Raw genomic sequence first — 15,903 nt, forward strand, 5'->3', positions numbered from 1 at the left:
AGAGCACGAATAAAGAAAGCAGTTTCGTGGATGTAGATGGTACTTGAATGTCGTAAATCTTTTTATAGTTTAATAATTTAACAAGCAATTCCTTCCTTTTTTTTTTTCTTTCTCCTTTGGAAGAAGAATGTACACAATGGTTACAATAAATAACAATGGAATGTGAAGCCGGATAAATATTAATTTAGACTGCTAGAGCCTGTCATTCTGGAACTTGTAGATCAACATCAATGACTATTTATTGCATCGGCTGCCACTAGACCTTCACTGGGTCTCAGAGGAACTGAACAGGAAAGTCACAAGGTAAGAAGACCAAAGCAAAACAACATAAAACAAAACTAATAATAAATAATAAAAACAAAAATTTCTCCTAAGAATTTTCCTTCTGAATAGGGCCAGATTATGGGAAAAGGCTGGCCACCAGTGAAACTGAAGGCACTTCTGAAGGTAAGATTCATGCTGGAGAGTAATTTAGAGTATGCGGCCCTACTCCTCACTAATGTGTCCTTCTAGCTCCTCAACTGTGCTTATCAGAGGGAAACTCTTTTTCATAATCTATGGGGGTGGGGGAAGAACTTCCCAAAGTGGGAGAAGCTCTTGAAGCCCACGCGATGGAAACATGTTTGCTTTGACACTCCCTAAAAAGGGAGGTTGAGCCTTGATGGTATGTATTTTTTCCTAGAGAATCCTCCCTTAAGCAGAAGCTGATCTCTCAATGCTCTTTCTTGGCACCCTAATGGATACTTTCTGGGAAGCTAGACTAAGAGATGAAATATTTTGGTGGCATTAAATGAACATGTTTTCATTCATTTCTGAAATTGTGTAATGATAATGATGCCTAATTAGATATACCTTTTGTTTTAATATCGTTAAGTTCTACCAAATTTCCAATGGTAGGGTTTATTATCATGTTATTGATAAGAAGTACAGAGATGTTCATAGTGACTTGGAGGTTGGACCAGTATATCACCAGTAGCTCTTACAGTTCTATTATTATAAGTATGTGCTTCCTACAGGAAGCAGGGGACTGTGAGCCTGTCATTCTTGCTCCTGAGCTAAACCAACAAAGCTTGACCCCTTGGAAGATAGTGTATGTGTGTATAGGGATGGGGGAAATGTTTGCAAATACTCCAAGCGCAGTCTGCTGCTTGTTTTTTAAAGCTCCCAAGGCTCCTGGATGATTATTTTTTTCCATAATAAGCATATAAAAGGTGAATTTTTATGGCTTGGAGATTGGTGTGAGTTTCATTCATGGTCCACTTTGCTGCACTCCCCTTAAGAGTTGAAAGTGTATATGTCATCTCTAATTGGAACTCCCAGGCAGAAACGATGCCATCAGGGAACTTAAAATATGTGGTCATGTGAATCACCCTGCAGACCAACCGTATTGCTATAAAGCAAATAATTTACATTTAAATAACTTATCTACATTCACCTAATTTAAAAGTAATCTTTATTCTTTCTCAACTAATCCCCAAACTTATGGACTAGTTTGATCATATTTGTGCAATAAAATTTAAATTTTCAGATATGGTAGGTAATCAATTTTAGTCACCTCATCTGCGTTTCCAATCTCATTACAGATTGCAATTTTCAGTGCAGATTACATGATGACCCATCAGTGGCTTTGTTGTTTCTGAATTACCGATTCCTTGCCTACTGCCAGATAAGAACAAAGCCTATGCATCAGCCTGACAGCTTGCAAACAGAAAATGGGCTTGTAGGATTGGATTTAAATCCCAGGTGTAGGGGATAATTACCACATCACTCATGCAGTAACTGAAAAATGGTATTTCAACAAGAAAAATTACATTCCTTTTATAGTGCCAACAGAAATCATTATTTGAGGCTTCACACTGATTCACTGTATCATTACATGTGCACTGTACTCATTAAATGTAATGTTTGTTGCAACATAAAAAAGTTATTGTTTTAGGTACTTTGGTGAAGCAGGTAGCTTAAATTTAAGGTTTGTGGAACCTTGATGGTGTAGAGGTCGTTTGGACTCTAATACATACCATGCAAGAGAAATGACAACCCAGACGCCGAGCTCGCCAACCGGCTCCTATTACAGGAGGCATGGATGGATAGTACAAAGAAAATGGAGTATAAATCTTTTGTTTCAAAAACCCCAGCCATTTAACCCTACAGTCTGTCCAGAGGAAGAGGACAGATAATGATTCAAATCTCCTCGACAGAGCGGTGCTGCACGGAGCATATTTTACCATTAGCTTTGAGATCATTGAAGCCCAACATAGACATTCTAAAGGACAGAAGGAAGGAGACCGTATTCATTGGCAAAATCATTAAAGAAAATAGTGGCAGACACACTAGAAATGCAGTCTTCACCCCTGGTGTCTGGTCAACCACCCACAAGGCTGTGGTTGTTTCCCAATGATTGTGCGAACAGTACAGTAATGAAAGTGAGTTCGGCAGAGTCGTCTGTAGGTGCAAAAGGCTATGTGTCGACTGCTGAGAGCAGCACGCCAGCTGTGTTAATCGGAGCCCTAGTTATGTTTATGGCCAACTGGCTTTATCATTAAGATGAGCAGAATTGTGCATAAGAGGATGGTGCCCTCAGATTTGCTGTTCACCTGCATAGACTCCAAGAGGGAGGCACCGACTATCAATAGATGATTGATAGATAGATGATGATAGATGATAGATGATAGATAGATAAATAGATATGGAGTTTTATGTGTCGGCTCATAACTTCTTTGCCTTGAATTCCTAAATTAACATAATGAGCCCAACTCTCTTTCTATATGTGGAAAATATGACTTTTTGTGAAGAAGTTTAAAGTACAGATGTAAATCGCTAAAAAGCGTCTTTCTAATCCTTTACTCCTCTCACCTCCTTAGTCTTTTTGTCTTAATAATCTCTTCAGGGTAGCTGACGTCTTACCAGTGCTGAAGTAGGCTGATTGATGGAAGGCATGCAAGGTTTTCTAATTTCTCTCTAAGCTTAGGAAGGTACTTGCAGCAACAGATGTATTTTTCTAAGAGCTAGTTCCTTTCATCTTATATCCTCAAGGAAAATACACCCAGCAAGCTTTAAAGTGATATAGATGGATATGCTGCCTGCTCTCAAAGAGCTTATATTCTAGTTGGAAAAGAGAGACGTGGAAGTAAAAAATACAAAGTTATAAAAGGTTATAAGTGTAAGGGGCTGAAGAAGTAACAGAGTCATAGATTCTGATTGAAGGAGGCTGCATGCAGAAGGAGGGGTGATAAGGGAAGGACTGCTCTTAAATAAACCAGTGAGAAGGCTGAGGGAACTCCAATAGTATTAAAATCTTCTTTAGTAATAAGATCACAAGATAACATGCCACTTTCCTAGATGTAGAGTTTTCAAAGACAGAGACTGGCATTGTTGCTGGTACTCATCTGGCATCAATCATATTAATCTGAACCTTAATTATAATAAAAGTAAACATTTATGTGTATTTTTTTTTATGTACGGCACAGTGCTAAGCACTTAAGATGATTTATCTCTTTGAATTCTCACACCAATCCTATGAGGTTATTATCACCCCGTTTCAAATAGGTGGAAATTGAGACAGAGAGGTTAAGTAATCTGCCAAGTGTTATAAACCAGGATTTGAACCAAGCTGTCTCTCTACAGAGCCTGTTCTCTTAATCACTACACTATATGGTTATAATGGCTTCACAGTAGATTAAAAATAAAAAAACCCTAAAATAGTTTTTTTTTTTGACAAATAGTCCTTTTTGTTCTCATGTACAAAGCTAACACTACCTAACCCCTGTCATTTACCAATTAAAAACCATAAGAGCTACTAAGTAAATATGCGTTGTGTTGATGGCCATTTTAAAATGAAGACTTCAGGATCCAATTAATAGTCATAACAACACACATCTCAGGTGTGGGTCAAATCTTACATTTTCTTTGAAGTGCGCACTCTGAGCTTCAGCTATGCCACTATTTAAATTCTGTGTTGTTGGTGGCATTTTGTTCTATTTCTTGAAATGCAAAGCATAACCTATTCCACCCACTCAGAAACTCAGAAAACTTAAAGAGATAAGTCCCTTTGCAAAAATGCCTTAGAGGAATTTTTCCCCACAGGTTTATCACGGAGAACAATGTGGGTTTGGTTCTGGATCAGGTGGTCATATTAGAAAATGCATTAAAATGCAGGCTGACAAACAAGACCAAATACAAAATTACCATTCTGTTCTGCTCCTGACAGCACTGTGGAGAATGGGATTTCTCTGTATTCGTGCCATCAGGGACTTACATGGCATGGTTTAATTGGGGGTCAACATGTGGTTGGACTGGAGATTGTAAACTGGGTTTAGAAATTAAAAATGACCAGACACGAACGTTGTGTACCACCTGCGTAGTCCTTATAGTACACAGGCCAGATTTTCCACATGAAGATCCCTGCACCTTTCCAGCACCCCCATCTTTGGTCACACTTCCTCTGCAGCTTCTAATTTAGTAAGAAACCGAGCAGCCACATTCATCTAAGAATCCCCGTGCAGGGAGGCTGATCAAACGCCTCCCCTATATGAATAAATTGGCTGCGCCTAGAGTAAGAAAATCTGCTGTGTATTCTTAAAAGGAATGCGATCAGAGCATGTATGATTTACAAACTATTCAGTATTTTTATTGCGACATGAAAATAAATGGATTTGGTCCCCAATGCAGCTCAGCTCTTTCTCCCGGGGCTGGAGGGGTTGGTTGCCTATATGGCCTGCTGGCATGCCCTTGTGCAAGCAGGGAGAAAGCAGCTGCTTACATTACCTGGGAGAACTTTCTTTAACCGCCTCTCTTGCTCTAAAGAGCTTTGCTGCTTGATTTTTTTTTTTTTTTTTTTCCTGAACATGTTCAATGTCGCCTGTTGGTGCTGCCTCCTGCTGCCTCATTGTTCACTGCTGGGTTGTGCGATGTCTCCATCCTTGAGAAAGGTGCTGTACAAATTGCACAGAAGATATCTCATTGTGTGGGCCAGGCCAGAAAGCTCTCACAGCATTAGCAACTGGCATTCCTCCAGCCTGGGAGGTAGGAGTAGGAGGTTGAGTTGTGGTACTCTCCTCGTGCGGTGCACAGATAAGTGAAATGACTAGCCTGGAGTCAAATAGGAAGAGAAAGCCACGCACAGAGTGAAGAAGAACAGAAATCATATGTGTATCTTGCACATCGCACCACTGCAGCTCTTCTCCCTTTGTTAAAATGGTAAAATGGCTTTATATTGTCCATGACAGGAAGGAGGTTTTTCTTGCTTCTCTGCTTCTGATCCCTTGGCTAATAATGCTTGCATGATGTATTTTAACTTGTCCCCATGAAACACTGTTGGGGAATAGGAACAATGAAGTTGGTCCCCTCTGGGCAAGACCAAAATGTAGCAATGGAGGCAGAGAAGCGAACTGTCTGTCCTGTGTTTGCAAGTGGCAAACATTGCTATGCACCTTCAAAAGAATTACTTCAGTGTTCTGAATGTGAATAAATTGTTAGATATTTGAAAGTGAAACACAAATCCTGCTGCAGTTTTCAGAATTCTGGGGTAGCCGAAACAGCCATATTAGACATATTCACTGCTTAACCCAAGACATGAAATTTAAATTTTTGTAGCATCATTAAGTCAAATACCTTGTAAGACTGAATCTGGAGATAATCATGGCCAGTGGACTATTTCTGAGCTTTCCCTAACTGTTCTTAAACCCAGGATGAAGTAGAATTGTTCTAAGGCTGGCTCTTTCACTTAATTAATATTTATTAACCACCTAACAGCAATAAAACTCTATGCTGGGTGCTTAGGGGAAGATGAACAGTATCCGATTCTGCTTTCAATCATTTTATAACCTCGTAGAGGTTTTAAGCCTCCCAAACTGGCTACAGTATCAATAGAAAGAAGTCTGAATTATAAACCTGAGAAGACTGAGGTCATTTTTAATGAAAGTGACTAGAGGAAGATTCTTATCAGAGGTGCCTTTGAGTCAAGGTAGAATTTTGAAGATCAGAGATGAGAAAAAGAATCATAGGTGGATGGAAAAGAAAACTGTGCAGCTAGGCTAGAATGTAGACTATATGTTCAGCGTAGTGGAAGAGGGATACCAAATGCCAGCTTGTATTCATTTGATAGGTAATAGCAACAGAGCTACAGGAGGCTGTTACTCAGGTGAGTGCCATAAGCAAAGTAATATTTTGGGAAGGTACATCTAGAAGGAGGCAGAGGAACCAGTTAGGAGGCGACTGATATAGTCCAGTTATAAATAATAAGGGCTCAAAAGAGAGTGAGAGTGTGGGAGAAGGAAAAGAGGAGATAGATGTGAGAGGCACAGGAGGCTTGCTGGCCTTAGTGCCAGAATCCACGAATAGCCAATGGAGTTCTGAGTCTGAGTGCATGGCCATATCTAACAGAAAGCAGGAGGAGGATGAACCAAAAAGGAAAAACAGAGAAAGAGCAGAAAGAGAGGATTCAAATCAGTGTTGAGTATATCAAGGAACCAAAAAGAAGAGAGTTTTTGTTTTTTTTTTTCCAAAAAGGAGCCTGAGGTCAATAATATCAAATGCTGTAAGGTCAATGATAAGAATGATAAATAGCCACTGGGATTCAAAATCGGGATGTCATTGTTCACTGCCAAAAGAAGAGTTTGGGATTACAAACATTAATCGGTGAGAGATGGTAGGGAAATAGACTCATAGCTCTACCTTTAAAATATTTTGAAGTGTAACTGTGGGGGTGTTGGGAAAATAGGCAATAATATGTGGATGATGACAACATAAACTTTCTGGAGAGTATTTTGGTCATAAGAACTTGAAATAGGAACCCCTTTTGATCCTTCAATTATATTTTCTTTGAATTAATTTTAAGGAAATATATATTGTTGATCACTTTAAAAATTCTCTAGAAGGATGTTTATTACAAGTCTTTATTTCATGGTGAAAATTTGAAGTAACAAATTCTGATACATTCACCATAGAACCTAGAACTATACAGCCCTATGAAAATCTGTCATATTAAAAAATTTATGTCACAGGAGTTTATCATTTTTATCTGTTATTAAGTGAATTAAACAAATTATAAAACAGTAAATGAGGTGTTATTTCATTTTTATATGCAATTATACATACTACAAACACATCATATATGTATGTACATATATGTATAATGTATACAAATACACACACATATGTACATATATACTTGTATACATATATGTATACAATTATGATAGATACAGCCAGATGTTTTTGTTTGTCTTCTCAAACCCACTTTATACACATCTCCACCTTGGTCCCTGGCCCCTGGCTTCTGATATAGTTAGGCCACCTGCATAGAGTTAGGACAGTGGGACACTGTCAAAAGAGTGGAGGGAGGAAAGAGAGTGAAAGTATACGTATGTATTACTTCAACTCCATCCTAGTTTGGTTATCTTGGTCTCTTTGCATACCTCAAATAAAGTACTCAGCTACTATCCATACTGAATCTTCTCCACAAGGTTCTCTGCTTCTGGGTTGCAATACTGCTGTTTTCCCTCACTCCTTCAGGCCCAGAACAGATAACAGATAGGTATATGGTGTATTACTCCTTATGGTTCCCCTACATTCTGTCCACACTTTAAAATTGTCCCCTTATTGAACTCTCTTTGATTTATTCCAACTTAAATTTGCCTAATGTGAGTGAGACCCTAAATGACACGTGATGCCAACCTTAATGCAGGCTATTTCCTCTGCTTGGGAAATTCCAAGTTCCCCTGGAAAAGTTTAATTCACTGAGTCTGTTATTTTGCAGCTAGAGGGTTATACATTTTCAGAGGCCTGCTTTAAGAAAAATAATACAAATTTATGAATATAAATTTAGCTATGAGAAATAACAAATATTTGGAATGAGAAAATAAATCACAATGAACTATAAATTTTAAAAACCAATTTATATTACAGTTTCTCAAATTAAAAAATAGAATGTTTTTATTAATTAACTCTCTGACTCACCTCTCTAATATATAATTTTCTCCACATTTGTTGCCCACGTATTCTTTGTTTCAATATATGACAATAATTTTGTAATCTTGTTTTTAGCAGAGAAAATATGAAGATAAATTGATCTATTCTCCAGTATGGATGAAAAATGTTTTCACTGATAGTTTAGGAAAGTTCACTTACACTTCACAACTTATTATTGATAACATCATACCAATTTTTAAGAATGTTGTTAAGTTTCAGGAAACCTCTCTCTAATATCATACATATGTATATATAGGTTCCAAGATTTGAAGGCATTATCGAGTATAGTTCTGGCAAGAGAGACTTTTCATTTTGACCACTCATCAATTAAATCAAATGATTTTATACTTCAAATAACTGAAAGAACTTTCTACAGATTAACTGACAGTTCTACACATTTTAAATCTTGTTTCTTCTCCTTCGTTCACATTCTTGTAGAGTTAGGCGACATTCATATCAAGATATGAACTCTGTGTCTTTTGTGTCCCAATCTTGGGTGAGTTGACACAGTTTGTGGGAAGAATATTCTGAAACTTTTGTCTACCTCGTGATGGCTAGCAATAACTTAACTACACATGGATATGACTGCAAACCACAGAAATTTATCCTACTAACCCAAACTGTGTCCAAATCAACTTTCCCATATTCATACCCTAAAAATGCCTGTGCCTCTCCCAGGCCACCTGAGCCAAAGAGAATTATGTTGGAGGGGATGTTGGAGTAGAAAGAGAAAATGGTCTTAAATAACAGTGGCTACACAAGAACATATGACCATAAAGTCACATTGGAAGGGACCCATGCAAATATAGGGTCTTGATGTGTAAGTTTCATCAGTATATCCACTTCTCATTGTGGTATAATAAACAGCTTAGAAACCATTTGTCCATAAAATCTTGACTTTTGTCTTAGTTATAAAGATATAGAGCCTGGTAGTTGATGAAATTTATACCTATGTCTAGGTGTTCAGTAAATGTTTTTTAATTAATAAATTGACTAATTAATATAATGTGATAAGATAAAAATAGTCAAAATGAAAACAAAGCTAATAGAAGATTTTGAAGCATGGTTATAGAATGAAATAAGTCAATTAAAAGGATAAAACAAATCTGAAAGAAACAGAAATGATGCAGGAGAGAGGAGAAAGTTGAGTGAGCTCCCGAAAGATGTCTTTTTTCTTCTCAAGGAAGGTGGATACGTCATATCTGAAACAAGGGGATATAATTGAGATTCAAAGTGCAAGAGACCGACTAGTTAGAAAAGACACTGATAGAAGTATATTATGAAATTAAGAAGAGATAAACAATAGATGGTGACAAAGGACTCAAAGGATTGTACTACAAGTAGCTAAAAATTTGTAATTTAAAAAAATAATTTGCCCTTTGTAAAAATCCCTTTTGATAATCCAGTCACTATTGTTAGAGATTATCAGAATGTTTCAACAGAGAATTCAATCTCATGAGTTAATACCAACAGAACCAAAGCTCTCCAGCAGATTACTTGACAGCACCATGTGGACTAAATAAAATATATCTGCAGACTCAGTCCTGCCCACAGGCAACCAGCATGTAACCTTTACTTCAGAGCCACTCAACATTTATAAAAATTATGAAGGACTCTTTTCCCATGACCTCCAATGAACTCCATTACAAATCCACAGGTGGAGCCAGGGAAAGCTGGGCAATTGCGTTATTGTGAGAAGTTTATTAAACATGTTAATTTGTTTATGTCAGAATGAGATATTCATTATTCTAAAACTAACATGATTAGCCCTCAATAATGGTGACGTGTCAATAGAGAGGCTGTCAAATTAAGAATTGATAGGTTAAAGAAAAAATAATTAAGAATACAGTCAATTGATCTGATTTGCACAGGGCCTCTGACCAATGAAGAAGGAAAGCAAGAGGCATTAATAAGAAGATAAGCCCATTTCACCATTTCTGAACCTGCCACTAATATAGAGCTGTCCTATTGTAGCTAGGGTTTTCTCTCCAATTATAAATCCCTTGACTGACAGACACCACCATTCTGCTAGAGAAATGCATCATGAGTTAGCCTGCAGGGGAAAAGAGATTTGATTTCATTGTTACACTAATTAGAGAACTAACTTTATTTAACGGCATTATCAACAGAAACTAAGTGCTAAATGTATGTAGACAACTCCACTAGGTCTTATAAAACAGTCATAGACTAATAGCTTTGAACAAATTCTTCAAAACAAATGTGTAATCTGGGATTCAAAACAGATATGAGGTTTCATTGTTAGTGAAAAATTTGGGTCTTTGACTTTGTTCCCTAGAGTCACAATTAGACGTTTAAGGAGCGTAGAAGGGGATACTGTATATAGGATGGGCCATGAAATGTTTCCTTTTCATAGGATATTAAAACTCATGCCCAAGTAGTAGGGACTCCTCTCATCTTCATTAAGATGGAAAAACAACTGAACTGCCCACTGTGAGATGGAGACTCTTATTGAGTTTACGCCTAACTAGGCTAAAAAACTTAGACTGGAGATATTCCCATATCCTCAAGGGAAACTAGTCCTATGTCTAAGGGACTTTTTCTCAACATATTTCTTCTCGTGTTTAGCCTGAACCTCCTATTGTTTCAGTTTAATCCCATTTATCCTGCTTCACTCTGCAGTGGCCACACTGACTAAAGGTAATGCTACTCCTGGGAATAAAATTGTAGTCCTGGATAGACAGGTTTATCAAGGCTGCTACAGAAGGAGAGGAGATAAAAGAAATGCCTCAGGAGTTCACAAATGGTTCAAAATCCAATATAAATGACATGACACATTCAGTATTTATGAAAAATGATCTAAATAAATAAAAACTCTAAATGTTTCAGTGGAAGTGGATAGCGGAATGAGGAAAGAAGTGAGAGACTATATACTATATATCAGAACAATTTACAATGATTCCCTGAAAATTTCCTAGAATTGATTCTTAAATTGACAGTTTTTAAGTTCATGGAAGGAGCTGTGAGATGTTAAGAGCCATGTAGATTCACTGAGGATAATTCAAATGTGACGAATTCAGTTCCTTATTTCATAGAGTGGCTAGATCAATGGACTAGAGCAGTTAAGGGTTCTGCATTCACTATTACTTTGTGGATAATTATGGGATGGTGAAGATTTAAGGAAGAAGTTAGGAGGGAAAAGGGATAAATTAAATTTGAGATACGAGATATCCATGTAGAGATGTTAAATAGACAATGGAATAACAAAATGTGGAGATGAGCTTGGGTTGGAGAAATATATTTGTGAAAAGATGAATAAAGAGGCAAGAGGGAAAAAAAAGTGAATAGAGAGGTGGAAGAAAAATTTGAATCCTATGGTGTCATAGGAGTCAAAGGAGAAATGTTTCAAGAAGACTATGATAGTAACCATGTTGAATCTTGCTAAAGAAGAGTACATAGGAGTCAAAGGAGAAATGTTTCAAGAAGACTATGATAGTAACCATGTTGAATCTTGCTAAAGAAGAAGTTTCCATTAGGTTTGGAGATGTGGCATTACTCTGACATGCTATGGAAAAATACATTACTTATGTATTTTCTTTTTTCTCATTTGTAATTTCAGTTTCTCAGCCTTTACCTGCAATGAGTTCAGGTATAGTTTTGTTAAAATTAATACCCAGTTCTTTTTGTTGCAGAATATTCCCTGCTTGCCTGAGGAAAATTCATACTTTAAATATTCGGGTACTCGCCAAGGATGCTAACATTATCTATAAATCAGTACTGGCCATTCCTGGCCACCAGTAGAGATAGAAATCCACTTGCTGCCAATGAAACACAACAATGGTGCACAACATTGGAGACTTGATTGCTGCTGTGACACTTTTGCAAATAGAGATAATTTTTAGGTATTCCATACATTTTTTACACAGATGATAATGTTGTCTGTGAATAGAGTTGTATTTATTTGGAAACATGCCACAATAAAGCTGCTTGGACACTAAAGTGTGTAGAATGTTGTGAGGCAGCCCTGTCAGCTCACATGTAGTCCTATCCTCAGAGAGCACACCTGTCTTCAGGATGGCTGGATTCAGCATGAGCTCTAGGATCTCTTCCATTGCTGTAGCTGGCAAACATTATTCCATTATGTACCACCATCTAGATTCCTCCCTCCCTTTTGGGAAGGGGCTTCTCATTTTCTGTCCTTCCAGATATCTAGCTTCTTTCAGTGCCCTGACAGTGTTATCAGACACATGTGAATATGTCAGAAGCTCAGTGGAGGACAGGGATTATGTCTTTTTTTCTCTTAGAAAATTCTTTAGCCCCTTGCCTATTAATGATTACAAATGGAGATGGTGAAGCCTGGGCAATTTAACCATCAAAAGAGCTCTATTCCTTACGCATCTAAAACACCTTATTATATGTATTTATATCACTTCTATGAAGCTTGAAGGAATTTTAATATAATCAATTTAAACTAAAAATGAGCCTCAGAGAGGTTCAATAACTTGTCTAAAGGTACACAGCACATGAGTAGACTAGGCGAAATTTGAAGCTAGACCTAATTAACCTCAAGGCTGTATTCTTTTATTTTTTAAAAACAGCTTTATTGAGATGCAATTGTCATTAAATACACTGTACCTATTTAATGTGTAAATTGTGATAAGTTTGAACATATATATCCTTGAAACTATCACCGCAAACAAGAAAATTAACAAATATGTCACCAACAAAGTTCATTCATACCCCTTTGTAATACTTCCCTCTTGCTTCTCCCTGACACTTTAAGCCCAATCAGCTGCTCATCTTTTTTTCTGTCACTATATTTAAATATTCTGAATATAATTTATCTTTATCAGATATGTGATTTGTGAATATTTTCTACCAGTCTGTGTCTAACTTCTTCATTTTTTCAATGGTGTCTTTCAAAGACTTTCATTTTCCTAACAATGTCTTTCAAAGTGTAGAAATTGTTAGTTTTGATGAAGTTAAATTTATCAATGTTTTATTTATTTCATGAATCACGCTTTTAGTGTTTAGCCAATGAAATCAGACTAATTAGGTCACAAAGATTTTCTCTCATGTGTTTTCCTAGAGTTTTTATAGTTTTAGGTTTTACATTTAGGTAAATGATCTAGTTGGAATAATTTTTGTTTGTAGTTTAAGGTATAAATCGATGTTCATTTATTTTGCTTATGGGTAGGTATCCTTTTGTTCCTTCACAACTTGTTTGAAAGATTATCCATACTTTTTTTTACCTTTGGTATTGTCCACATATGTGTGGGTCTATGCTGGACTTTCTATTCTGTTTCTTTGGTCTACTTGTCTATATTTAAGCCAGTTTTACACAGTCTTGATGACTAACTTTTAAGTATGTCTCGAAGTCAGGTATTTTAGCCTTCTTCTTTTTTTTTTTTATTCTTCAAAGTCATTTGAGCTGCTCAAGGTCTTCTACATTTCCATAGGACTTTTAGGATCGATTCATCAATTTCCTCGAAAAAACCTACCAGGATTTCGATTGTGATGGTGTTAAATCTATAGACCAATTTAAGAACCAATATCTTAACAATATTGAGCCTTTCAACCCATAAAGGTGGTTGTCTTTTCATTCAGGTTCACTTTATTTCACTAAGTGATGTTTCTTAGTTTTTAGAGGTTTTACATATCTTTTGTCAAATTTATCTCTAAGTTTCTCATGTTTTTGGACGCTATTATGAGTGGTACTTTAATTTTAATTTTCTATTGTTTGCTGCTAGTATGTAGAAATACAACTGCATATACTTGACCTTGTATCCTGCAACCTTGCTAAGCTCACTTACCTACTATCTTTTTAGATATTCTGTACATTTTCTACACAGATGATGATGTTGTCTATGAATAGAGTTGTATTTTTTTTTTATTTGGATGCCTGCTCTGTTTTTTTTTCTTTCTTTATTGCCCTGGATAAAGCTTGTACTTCTAGTCATTCATTTATTCATTTAACAGCTATTTTTTCATTGACTGTTATATATCGGCCATTATTATAAATGAGGGGAATGCAGTATGAATGAAACAAGGAGGGTACAGGTTGTCATGGAGCTTACACTGACTTTGCAATTGTTTAAGAAAATAGATGTATTTTAATATGAGTGCTAATATTGATAAGGAATAACGAATAAAAATAAGAACATTAGCTTAAAAAATAACAGACAAAAGAGAAAATAATTATGCCTTCAAATACACAAGGGACTTTACAGAAAAAGATTAAATTTTTTTTATTATAATTCCAGGGGACTTAACTAGCATTAGTGGTGGGAAGTAAAGAAGGAGTAAAATTTAAAAATTTGCTGCCATTAAAAAAAAAACGAAAAAGAAACTCATACCAAAGCAAGCTCCTCATAAGAATCTTTCTGTGAAAAGTTTATCAAAAGGCTGGACAATCTTTTATTAGGTATGTCATATAGAGGCATCATTCTCAGGTAGAAGACATAGCTAAAGGGTTATCAAGTGGTGTCCAATTTGTATAATCTGAAATTCTACAGATATAAAGATGAATGGCACAGGCCTTTGCTTATATTATGTTTATAATCTCATTGGAAAGAAAAAAATTTACGATACAGATAAACAATTCAAATTATGGTTCAAGACACCAAATAAAGATATTTACAAAGTACGGTGCAATTAATGACTATATAAATGGCAAAAAATCATATTCTCGATAAGAATTGTCCAGACATTTGCTGTCAAATCAAATCATTATATATAAACGTCATCTCATTTTTCCACACATTTCAGTTTCTCTCCAAACTCTCTATTTGTCTTTTCTTGAGTGTCTTTCCCTCTACTTTATATAGTTTCTAGTTCTTATAACTCCTTCAGGGTCGATCTTAAGTCCCAAGAACATAGAGATCCCCTCAAAATCCCAGTCATCTGTGGTGATTTTCTTTTCTCGCTGAGAGTTTACACTTCAGTTAGATCATCAGAAGAGAAAATAAGTCTTACATCCGTAAATACATCTGATCCGTAGAATAACATTCAAAACATGCACTCAATAAATGAGAGCCAATATTAACGATGACAAGCATGCAAAAGAGAAAACAGGGAGAAAAGACTATGATGACACCTTCATGTGGCACAATCAGAAAATGCTTTTAGAAGAGGTGGGATTTTACCTCTTACATTTCTCCTAATTCACTGATCCATCTACTCCTTTAATAAATATCCATTGATGACTTGTAAGTCATATCTGCAAAGAGACTCTGGACACAAAAAAGCACAAGGCAGACATGGATCTCCTACTTAGGAACTTACATTTTTATTACAGAAATAGGGGAAAAAAACAGATACACAGATAAGTAAATCATAAATTATGAAGGAAACAAACTAGCAACTAACTTTGTGTCGAATGATCAGGAACAGTCTTTCTGAGGAACTGGCAGGCTGGAACCTGATGAAACAGACATGCAAACAAGATTGAGAGTAAGGAAGTGGGGGTATGCTCTAGGCAGAGGAAAGAGCCTCTGTAAAACTCGTCCTATGAGAATGACCTTCTTGTTCCAGGAATGAACAGAAGGTCATGTGGCTGGAACCCAGTAGCAAAGGGAACAGGAGAAGGAGATGAGTTCGGAGAGGTAGGTGGGCTCAGGTCATCAAGGCTTTGAAGGCTATGGAGAGAAGTTCAGATTTCATTTTAAGTATAAGAGAATACGTTAAAGGTTTTTGAGCATGAGTGTGGCATGACATGCTAGTTTACATTTTTTGAGAATGTTGGTTGCTCTATGGAAAATGGATTGACGAGACTTAGCAGTAACCCAGAAAATAAATGACACTTCCTTGAACAATGTTTAAGTAGTAGAATTGGAGAGAAGTTGACAGTCTTTCACTTTCCAACCTGATGTGGACCCTTAAGCTGTCCTTTGAGCTCTAAAAATGTCAGAATTCTGTTCTAGTCTCATCCGGGGGGGAAGGAGTGGATTGTTTTTTGTTTGTTTGTTTGGTTGGTTG

The 15,903-nt window shown here is 36.5% G+C and overlaps 1 long non-coding RNA gene across 1 annotated transcript; it reads left to right on the forward strand.

The window, feature by feature from the left end:
- Positions 1–215: 215 nt before the first annotated feature.
- LOC120608551 (uncharacterized) lies at positions 216–3,647 on the forward strand. The gene is made up of 3 exons (XR_005654422.1): positions 216–303; positions 394–447; positions 1,584–3,647. It is a non-coding gene; the product is annotated as an uncharacterized LOC120608551 (long non-coding RNA).
- Positions 3,648–15,903: the final 12,256 nt, after the last annotated feature.

The sequence above is a fragment of the Pteropus medius genome, unplaced genomic scaffold (assembly GCF_902729225.1).
Source record: "Pteropus medius unplaced genomic scaffold, Ma_sr-lr_union100, whole genome shotgun sequence".
Classification (NCBI taxonomy): domain Eukaryota; kingdom Metazoa; phylum Chordata; class Mammalia; order Chiroptera; family Pteropodidae; genus Pteropus; species Pteropus medius.